Source organism: Rhinopithecus roxellana, chromosome 16, assembly GCF_007565055.1.
Source record: "Rhinopithecus roxellana isolate Shanxi Qingling chromosome 16, ASM756505v1, whole genome shotgun sequence".
Classification (NCBI taxonomy): domain Eukaryota; kingdom Metazoa; phylum Chordata; class Mammalia; order Primates; family Cercopithecidae; genus Rhinopithecus; species Rhinopithecus roxellana.
Window position 1 is genome coordinate 84,966,766 of NC_044564.1, and position 10,991 is coordinate 84,977,756.

General features: G+C 43.6%; 1 pseudogene; it reads left to right on the forward strand.

Annotated features, from left to right (window-relative positions):
* Nucleotides 1-4,642: 4,642 nt before the first annotated feature.
* LOC115893890 lies at nucleotides 4,643-4,903 on the forward strand (annotated as a pseudogene).
* The last annotated feature ends 6,088 nt before the right edge of the window (nucleotides 4,904-10,991 follow it).

Consider the following 10,991-nt stretch of genomic DNA (forward strand, 5'->3'; position numbering starts at 1 on the left):
CTTGACTGTTTAAGTATTTTCAACATTTCTGACTATTCACTCTGCATCTTTGAGGCTTCTGAAAAGCAAACCTATTTTTCTTTCTCCCCAAAACACATACACACGCACACACCACAGCCATACACATATACACACAAATACACCTCACAGTGGCAAGCTCTGGCTAGCAGAAATATGATTTGTTTTGCTGGTTTGTTTTGCTTTGCTTGTCTATATTTTGAAATTTTCTTCGCTGTAACAATATTGTTTCTGTAATAATGAACAGTTTACCTGTTTGTTTGTTTTAACAATAAACTAAACAGCCAACATTTGCCTCCCAGGCAAATAAATAAAACACCATTCTGTATTCTTACCAACACTTGGCATTATCAGAAATTTCCAATTCTGGAAATCCAACGGGCATATAGTGTTTTCCAGAGTGGTGTTAAGTTGCATTTCCTGATTATTAATGAGACAGCCATTGGTGTTTTTGTCTAGCTCTGCATAAAACCTACCTTGTTTTTACATTACAATTTTTAAAAAATAATAAATCTTGATATCTGGTAAGACAGCTTCTCCAACCTTGGTCTAAATCTACAGTATCCAATATGGTGGATACTCTCTACATGTGTTTATTGAGCCCTGGAAGTGCAGAGTGCAGCTAGTTCAAATTGAGACATGTTGTAAATGGAAAATACACATCAGATTTTGAAAGTTTAGTACCAAAAAAGAATATTTACTGATAATTTTTATATTGATTACATGTTGAAATGATATTTTGAGTGTCCTGGGTTAAGTAAAATATGTTATTAAAATTAATTATAATAATTTCCTTTTACTTTTTAAAGTGTGGCTACTAGAAAATTTAAAAATGCATAATGGCACCGGGCGCAGTGGCTCACACCTGTAATCCCAGTACTTTGGGAGGCCGAGGTGGGCAGATCACGAGGTCAGGAGATCAAGACCATCCTGGCTAACACAGTGAAACCCCGTCTGTACTAAAAAATACAAAAAATTAGCTGGGAGTGGTGGCAGGCACCTGTACTCTGAGCTACTCGGGAGGCTGAGGCAGGAGAATGGCGTGAACCTGGGAGGCGGAGCTTACAGTGAGCCGAGGTGGTGCCACTGCACTCCAGCCTGGGTGACAGAGCAAGACTCTATCTGAAAAAAAAAAAAAAAAAAATGCATAATGGCTTACATCTTTGGCTCAGGTTGTATTTCTCTTGGACAGTGCTATTCTAGAACAATCTGATTTTTTTATTTCTTCTTAAGTTAAAATTGGTACATTATTTTTTCTCCTACAAAATTTTCCATTTTGTCTAATCTTTCAAATGTATCAGCATAAAGTTGTTCATAATAATATATTATGATCTTTTAAAATGTCTATAACATTTGTAGTGGTGTCTCCCTTTTTATAAAATTTCCAATTTGGGTAATTTGTGGTTTCTCTCTTTTTCTTGATCAGTCATACCAGAAGTTTGTCAATTATTAATATCTTTAAAGAACCAACTTTTGACCTTGTTGGTTCTCATTTTATATGTTTGCTTTGTATTTCACTAACTTCTGCTCCTATATTTATTACTTCATTTCTATCCTCTTTATGTTTATTTTGCTGTTTCTTTTTCCAGTTATTGAGATGGAAATTTGAATTGTTGATTTTCAGACTTCTACATCAACAATTTTTATTTCAACTGCTGAGCAAAGTGTTTTAAAATTTCCTCCTGTGATTTTAGGTGTCAATTTTTGTTTAATACATTGAGGTTATACTATTAGGTACATACAAATTTAAATTTATTTTTATTGTGAATCTAGCCTTATATCATTATGAACTGGCTCTTAAAGAATACGTAAGTAATTATGAACAGAATGTTCATAGAAATATGGAGGTAAAAGCCTTTCTGATGTAGTCTCAGACGTAAATGAGGAGTGTTATTGGATGACGGGGGAAAGGCTATCCTTATTTTACAGTGGCAAATAACTTGACTGAATTGTGTTTGTGTCCTAGTGTTTTGTGGAAGGTAGGACTTGCAAGGGATCAACTGGATATTTTGCTGAGGAGATTTCTAAGCAAAGTGTTGAAGAAGTGACTTGGTTCTTCCCAGTTGCTTGTAGTAAAATGCAAGAAGAGAGAAATGAATTGAAAAAGGAATTGTTAAGCAAAAAGGAACCAGAGTTTAAAGATTTGGAAAATTCTCGGTCTGTTCCTATTACAAAAATGAGAAAGTGGGTACTGGAGAGAATGCTAAGGGTGTGGTGGACCAACTGTTTCATAAAGAGATGAGTGTGGCTGTGTACCGTGAACTTCACCAGCCATTTCAGCAGAGGCCAAGAATACAGATGGGATTACACCCGCAGAGACACTGCTAGCTGGGACTAAAAAAAACCAAAAACACAGAACATGGGATGGAATGAAGGAAGGCCGTGAATTTGTGCTGTCCTCTAGGGAAAGGGATGAAGGACCCTGAGGCAATTTGGAGGTCCTCTGCCTCCAGTTTGGAGGACCATTGCTTTGGTTTCAATAGTCCAGACAACCTCCAGCCAAAGACATGGGGGCACGATCTTTGCCTGGCAGAGAAGTTAGGAGTGAAACTTCTGGCCAGGAGAGCTGCTGGGGTAGGACCTTTACCCTAGTGGCTCCAGAAGGCACCAAACCAAGGAGGGCTACTCCCAGGCCTTAAGATTTCATGGAGTTTGCCTTGGAGTTTGGACTTGCTTGGGACTGGGTCACCCCTTCCTTCTCTGTTTCTTGCTTTTGGAATGGGAATGCCTATCCTATGCCTGCCCCACCAATGTATTTTGGAAGCATACGGCTTGTTTGGTTTCACAGATTTGCAGCTGGAGAGGAATTCTGCCCCAGGATGAATCATACCTCGAGTCTCACCGTACCTAATTTAGATGATATTTAGGAAAGACTTTGGACTTTAGACATTAGAGTTGTTGCCAGAATGAGTTAAGACTTTGGGGGATGGAATGAATGTACAGATGCTCCTTGACTTAGAATGGGGTTATGTCCCAATAAACCCACTGTAAGTAAAAAAGATCATAAGTAGAAATGCATTCAGGACGCTGATAAACCATGGTAAAGTCAAAAAATCAGAAGATGCTCTTCAACTTACAGTGGGGTTATTTATTTCCTGATAGACCCATCTCAAAATTTAAAAATTGTAAGTTGAACCGTCATATGTTGAGGACCATGTGTATTTGGCACATGAGAAGGACATGAATTTTGGGGGGCCAGGGGTAGAATGCTACGGACTGAACTAATGTGTCTCTCTAAAATTCATATGTGATGACCCTAGTTTCTGACATGATGAGGAAATGAAGTTCGTTGTTTAGGCCACCCAGTCTATGGTATTCTTTTTATATCATCTTGCACTGACTAAGACAGGCATTTATAAAACACAGTTGCTCTGGCACTAAAAGGAACAAATTATATGCAGCAATAAAGGTGGGTGTTAAAAAATGTTGTGCTGAGTGAAAAATGCCAGACTCTCACCCAACATATCCCCTATGTAATTCCATTTCTATGAAGTTCTATAATTGGCAGGACAAATCTAATGTATGCAATTGAGATCAGATCAATGTTTGCTTTGGGGGTGTGGGGTGGGAGTAACCGGGAAGGGGTATAGGGAAACTTTCTACGGGATGGAAGTACTCTGTATCTTCCTCAGGATATTCATTTGTCAAACCCCATGGAACTCTACAATTAAGACCTGTGCATTTCACTGTATGAAAATGATACCTCAGTAAATGGAATATGTGATATATGTGTGTGTGTGTATATACACATGTGTGCGTGTGTGTGTATCTGTTCTTCGCCCTACCCCCTTTCCATTCCTGTCCTAAGAAGATAGAAGATCTGGGAAGTAGAGAATGCAGTCCCAGAGAAAGGAAGGCAGTCCCAAGGATGGCCACAAAAGAAGTCCTAGAATGACCGAGAAGGAGAGTGGCGGGCTCCAGCAGGGACGTCTGCAAGAAAATAGTGGCCCAGATGGATGACTTCATGAGGAAGCTGGAGGATGTTCCTTGTGGGAAGTTGTACCAGGAGGTTATTAAAAGGTGTGAGAAAGAAAACTAAGGAAAAAGAAAAGAAAAGCAATCATTAACACGGGGTCAGGGGGCAGTAAGGACAGAGGCATGGTCACAGTACCCTACAGTGTTCAGTTGGGAGTAATATGTACGTAGGCAGGATAATATAAATGCTATATGTTATTTAATCCTACAATTTGTAATATAATTCTGTTGAAGGGCTGCTGAGGGAGGGCTGAGGGATGGCTCCTTGACCATCATGTGAAGTTAGTAGTTAAAATGGATGAATCAGAAGAGGTCAGGGTGCACACATTACTTAGAATCATGAACATGTGAATGCCAGGAAAAAAAATTGCTTAAAAATTACGTGGACTTTAAATTCTATCTACTAGGCCATATTAGTCTTTTCCAGTAACAAAGTTGAACCCTCAAAGGAGGTTCCTATAGCAGTTTGAAAAGACCTAAAGCTGTTTACTAATGTAGTTTATTAATTGAAGTGGCCCTGGAGTTACACACCACAGGTACCACAATTTGTCATGACATTTGGCCCTCCATGTCCAAGGGTTCCACATACATGGATTCCACAAACCTCAGATCAAAAGTATTCAAAAAATAAATAATAAGAAGAAGAATAATGCAACCATATGACACCGTCCAGCTGCCTGACTGCCTCTTTGCCTCTCCCGTGGGAACTCCACGGGAGTTGGCTCGAAATGGACCCCACGGTTCCAGCACCACTGGTGGCTCCTGCACCTGTGCTGGCTCCTGCAAATGCAAAGAGTGCAAATGCACCTCCTGCAAGAAGAGCTGCTCCTGCTGCCCTGGGGGCTGTGCCAACTGTGCCCAGGGCTGCATCTGCAAAGGGGCGTCGGAGAAATGCAGCTGCTGTGCCTGATGTGGGGACAGCACTGCTCCCAGATGTAAATGAAGCAACTTGGGTACAAACCTGGATTTTTTGTTTCATACAACCCTGAGCCATTTGCTACATTCCTTTTTCTATTAAATATGTAAATGACAATAAAACACTTTTGACTTGAAAAAAATAATGCAACAATATGAAGTAATACATATAAAAATACAGTGTTAACAACTATATACATAGCGTTTACATTGTTTTAGGTATTATAAGTCATCTAGAGGTGATGTAAAGCACATGGGACAGTGTGTGTGTGTTTTGTGTACATACTGTGCCACTTTATGGAAGAGACCTGAGCATCTGCTGCTTTTTAGCATCCACGGGGGTCCTGAGACCAATCCCCTGAAGACACTTAAGGTTGGCAATACTCATTTATTTGTTTACTTGGTTTCAGAAGTTCAGACTAAAACTAGGGAAGCAAAAATTATTGAAGGTAGCTCTGAAGCAAGCAAGAGGGAGAAGCCCTTACCTCCCTGCTGTGGTGGGGCCGGAGTCCCTCTCCTGAAGCTGTTGGCAAGACTAGACCTCTCTCACACATCCCCCACCGCAGCCTCGTTATCAGCCAGTCTGTTCAATACGGTGTTTCCTCAGTTCTCAGATCTTCTGTTCTGAAACCCACCATCAATTTAATAACAGCTTTGCAGCTGACAAGTCTACTTTGACCTGAATTGCAAGATGCATCTCAATTTCAGAAATATTAATATGTAGAAAACCATGTATCTCTCCACCAAAGATTCCGTTAAAGGACCCTGGTTTGGCTCTTGTTCCACACCTCCCATCTTGGCCTGTTGGTGGGTATTTTTGTGCAGCTGAACAGTGAGTCCATGGTGCATTCCCAGAGCCCCTTGGCAGCTCAGGCCTTCATGCTCTTGGCTATACCAAGTGTTGGCTGCCCACAGCTCTCAGCTGAATTCCTCTCTATGGCTTGCCTTCAGCTCAAAACAGCCACTTTCCCGAGTTCATGCTCCTTCCCCAGGACAGCTGCGTCCAGTGGGCGAGGGGGCAGCGGTGCAAAAGCCCTGCCTTCTGAGGGCTCTTTCCGCTTCAGACCTGCCCTGGGGTTGGCGAAGGCCTCGTGGAGACTGCCTTGCAGCTCAGCTCCTCTCTGCCTCATCTTGCCTCTTTCTCTTCCTTCACAGACGTTGATCCTGAGAGTGCCTCAATAAACTTCAGGGGCAAATCTCAGAATCAGCTTCCTGAGGTCCCAACTGGGACAAAGTCTCATTTCAGCCTTTTGCCGTTCCCTTCATGCCGTAGGCATTTCAGAGGTTCGTGACTGACAGCCCCGTCCAGTCTCTGTGCAGACATGAACCCGTTACACCTGGAGCCCTCCCTGACTTCCGAAGGCCCTGAGCTGGTGCTTTTCTGGGCCAGGCCCATCATGAGGCTCCTGACAGATGAGGTGACCATCCTGCTCTGCTACCGACGTGACATGTGGCTTCTGCAGGTTGCTCAGGGTCCCTCCGCCTCCAGGTCCTCATCTGTCAAACGGGAGGATTCAGGAGGAGGACTGAGGCGTTAAGCACAGGCCTGGCACATGGCAGGGGCTCATTCCTTTCTCCTGCCTCCCATTCCAGGTCGTGCAGGATCCCAGTCATCCACCTGACCTGCTCCTGTCTGAACATCCTGTCGCCAGTCAAGGCAAATGGGCTCAGCCACTGTTCCGCCCCACCCGGGCCTGGAGTGGACTCCCCGTGAGCCTGCGGAGGGGCAGGATGCTGAGCAGGAGACCATGCGGGAGCGCCAGGGGTCTCACCCCAGCCCCAGGGAAGAGGCTGTTTTATTCAGTGAACCAAGAGGGGATGGAGGGGAGAGCTCAAGCGGCCTCCTGTTCCCTTGGGAACTCGAGGGGGTGTCGGGATGTGTCCCTTTCTGCACTCAGCTGGGAAAGAGCTGGTGGAGACTTTTCCCCTCTGAGCAGAAAGAGAATTCTCTTCCCCTCCCCCGCCCCGCCCCCGTCCACTCCCACAGCTACCAGTTCTCTGGGCAGCCCTAGTTAGCAGTTTGGGCCTTTCTTTCTGCACACAATTGACGTGGAGGGCCTGAGTCTGGCCCATTCAGACGCCACATGCAACACTCTGTTTTTGTCACTGCGCTCTCATCTTCTAGAAGCAAAACCGTATCCAACAGAAGGAGGCAAAAGCGATCGGGCCTGAGCTCTCCCAGTGACGGTGTCTGCACTTCGTTCCACGGCACGGCGTCTTCTGTAACTTTAAGATTTCACATTTCAGATTATTTTCCACTGGGGCTCCCGTCGATGCGGAGTGCTGGCTACTTTTTTCCCCTAATGCTGAAAGGTTCGATTCTTCCATCTATCCATCAACAGATCGCATTGAATGATGGTGCTCAGTGACCCAGGATGCCACTGGAGACAAAACACACTATACATATTTTCTGGTCTCCCTGGAAAATGAGCGCAAACACTTTCATCACTGCGGAGAAGGGAAATATGCGCAGAGCTGTGAAGATCTGCTTTGTTTTTTGTTTTTCTAAGAGGAGATTTCCCTCCTTCACACAGTGAAATTTATATTGTTCTTTGTCTGCAAATTAACCAGTTAAGTAGAATTCCTGTATGTCTCTTTCCCTTTCTGCACGCCAAGGCTCCTCTTTCTCTCCACCCTGTATTCACACATAGTCCAGGATCACCCCGTCCCCCACAATGCTGCTTGAAGTTTCGTTCCATTTTCGTCCTGACTTGTTCAAAGTAACATTGAAAATATTTTAATGCAAATTCCTGTCTCATCAGTCCTTTTTAAGTTCCATTTTAAAGAATCTTCTTTTCTAAGGAATGGTCTGTTTTTGATTCAGTGGGAAACACGAGCTGCTCAGCCCTTTCTCTCTCCTGTTAAATTTTCACTTTTATGAAGAGATCGGATCTCGCCCTCTGGAAACGGAGCAGGAGGAGACCCAGGAGCTCTGGCCCTCCCTGCAGCCCTGCGTGGTGCTCCCTGTGCAGCCGCTACCCCTGTTCAGTGGAGAGGACAATTAATCTCCTACTACACAGAAGTGGTGCCTGAATGCACCAAGATGAAAATGTTTGTGTACAGGGTGGTCTATTTAAAACAGTTCCCATATGATGCAATGCAGCTTGACAAGGAACCTCTTTCAGATGACTCACCATTTCACAGTAACAATTAGCATTTGAGAGTCTTGCATAGAACACCCAGCAGAGGAATATTTTATTGATTTCTTCAGAGTTTCCACACACTGGTTGGGGCTTCAATCAAGACAACCTATTAAAGACTGACGTCCAATTTCATTTGTATGAGTTCACAGTAAGGGAGATCCAGTTTAACAGTGCAAGAGAGAAGGGCTTAGGAAATGCGGACTTCAAATTCAGATAAACCATCAGTGGGACATAGTTTTTCAAAAAACCAGTAAAATGTAGGGATGCATTAATGAAGGCATAATATCTCAAATGAAGGAGGTGACAATCAATCCCATTGTAATCTTTGATGGTCAGGCTATATTTGGAGTACTTTTTAAGTTACAGGCAATGAATTTTAAAATAACCAGAAAGCATCCAAGGAAGACAATCTAAATAGTGAACACTCTGAAAACTAGATTCTCTAGAAGAACAGGATTCAGCATTAGAATTGGGCTGCAGTCCTAGCAGTCCCTCACCAGCTGTGAGCTTAGGCAAGTTACTTAATCTTGCCTCAATATCCTCATCTACAAAAAAGATGATAGTAATTTTTAAAAACCCATACCATGGGGTTATTCTGAAGATTAAATATTCATACATAGTGGCAGAGTGCCTGCCTGGCACACAGCGTGTGCTCAAGAAATATTAGATATTGTTATTCATGTTGGCAACAAAAACAGTGATTATGATCCCACCTTATGGTGGTGTAGCATTTTCAGTTTATAAAGTGACTTTATACCATTACGTTTTCTAATGTTCATGTTTAATATGATTTGGTCATTACTATTCTCAGTTTTGGAGGAGGAGAACTTTGGGGTCATCTGCCCTGAGAGGGCCTTTCCTTCCTGCTCAGCTGGCTGGGCACCAGCCTCTATGCCACCTCCAGGCAGTCCTCACAGCTTGGGGTGCCTCTGGCCCCCAGCAGCTGACCCTCCTCTTGAGGAGGGGCCAGCCCTGGAGGGAGGACCCCTGACAACGGATTTGGCCATATTTGGCTATCTTTGTGATTACAAAGCTTCCACTCAGCCTCGCCATTCAAATCTCATCGGTCCATTTATGCAAAAACAAAACAAAACAAAAAGTTGTGTGTATGTGTACGCACATACACATCCATGATCGAAAGAAAATACACCGCAAGGTTAACCCTGGTACTCTCTACGTAATGGATTATAGGTGTTTTTAAATCTTTCTTTCTCAAGTGTATTTTCTAATTAAAATTTTTTTTCTCTGTGGATTTATATTGCCTGGGAATAAAGAACTAAGAAGTGCTTCACAACAGCATGGGGTTGTTGTGACTGGTTCATAGAAACTAACAGTAGAAACGCCCACAGTTTCTAAAAGCTGATGAACGGGCAGAACCTGCTAGCATCCATCCAATAGCCATTCTGTCCTTCTCCCTAACCACGGTGATTTTGACAGAGCAGCACTGGGCCCCAAAATTACACACCTTCAGCTGCAGCCGGGGGTGGTCACATAGCCCAGTCCTAATAGATAAGATGGGAGCAGAAGTCGCTGAGTAAGCCTTTATTCTTTTGTTCTTGTTACGGTTTTCTTCTATCATATGCCTGCAGTAATAGGAAGACTTTGTTGTTGTTGCTGTTTTTGTTGTTCTGTTGTTGTTGTTTTTGAGATGAAGTCTCGCTCTGTCACCCAGGCTGGAGTGCAGTGGTATGATCTCTGCTCACTGCAACCTCCACCACCTGTATTCAAGCGATTCTCCTGCCTCTGCCTCCTGAGTAGCTGGGATTACAGGTGCCTGCCACCACACCCAGCTAATTTTTTGTGTTTTTAGTAGAGACAGGGTTTCACCATGTTGGCCAGGCTGGTCTCGAACTCCTGACCTCAAGTGATCGCCCATCTCAGCTTCCCAAAGTGCTGAGATTACAGGCATGAGCCACCACACCTGGCCCAGCAATAGGAAGACTTTGTATGAAGCATGAATTGCAGCATTTTTTTTTCTACCTAAGAAAACATTACAGCCCAGGCACGGTGGCTCACGCCTGGAATCCCAACAGTTTGAGAAGCCGAGGCGGGCAAATCGCCTGAGGTCAGGAGTTCAAGACCAGCATGGTGAAACCCTGTCTCTATTACAAATACAAAATTAGCCTGGCATAGTGATGCATGCCTGTAATACCAGCTACTGGGGAGGCCGAGGCAGGAGAATCAGTTAACTGAGGAGGCAGAGGTTGCAGTGAACCGAGATCATGCCATTGCACTCCAGCCTGGGCAACAAGAATGAAATTCCATCTCAAAAAAAAAAAAAGAAAGAAAGAAAAGAAAGAAGAAAGAGAGGAAAGGAAAGAAAGAAGAAAGAAAGAAAGAGAAAGAAAGAAAGAAAGAAAGAAAGAAAGAAAGAAAGAGAAAGCAAGAAAGAAGAAAGGAAGGAAGGAAAGAAAGAGAAAGAAAGAAAGAAAGAGAAAGAAAGAGAAAGAAAGAAGGAAAGAAAGAGAGAGAGAGAGAGAAAAGAAAGGAAACGTTACTGTGGAACTGAAGATCGTGCAAACCAGGTGGGAAACACCTGGGACAGCATGGGGGCAGGATCCTTAAGAAGGTGCAGCACCCCTTTGCACTCCTCACAAAAATGTGGGGTTGTGGTTAGATTCCAAATTTGGAGGTCTTTTCAATTGATCTAGACCAAGCAATAGAATTAGACCAAGGAAAGGGAGGCAAGTGAGGTGTGAGTCTTTTCCTCTCCTGAGTTTGGTAATTCTGAATGTCACAAAGGTCCTTTGTTTAAGAATCCTGCATGTTCCAAGCAATTCCTGGAATTTCTTAAATGGCTTCCATTTTCCTGGAGGAGAAGCTCGTAATGGTCTGCTTGGCTCTCTGCCTTTATAGCCTCTACTGGAGCCACTTAACCCATAATTTGTAGGTTCAGCTGTACCCCCAGCCCTAAGGCCACCCCTGTCCCCAGGCGAGGGA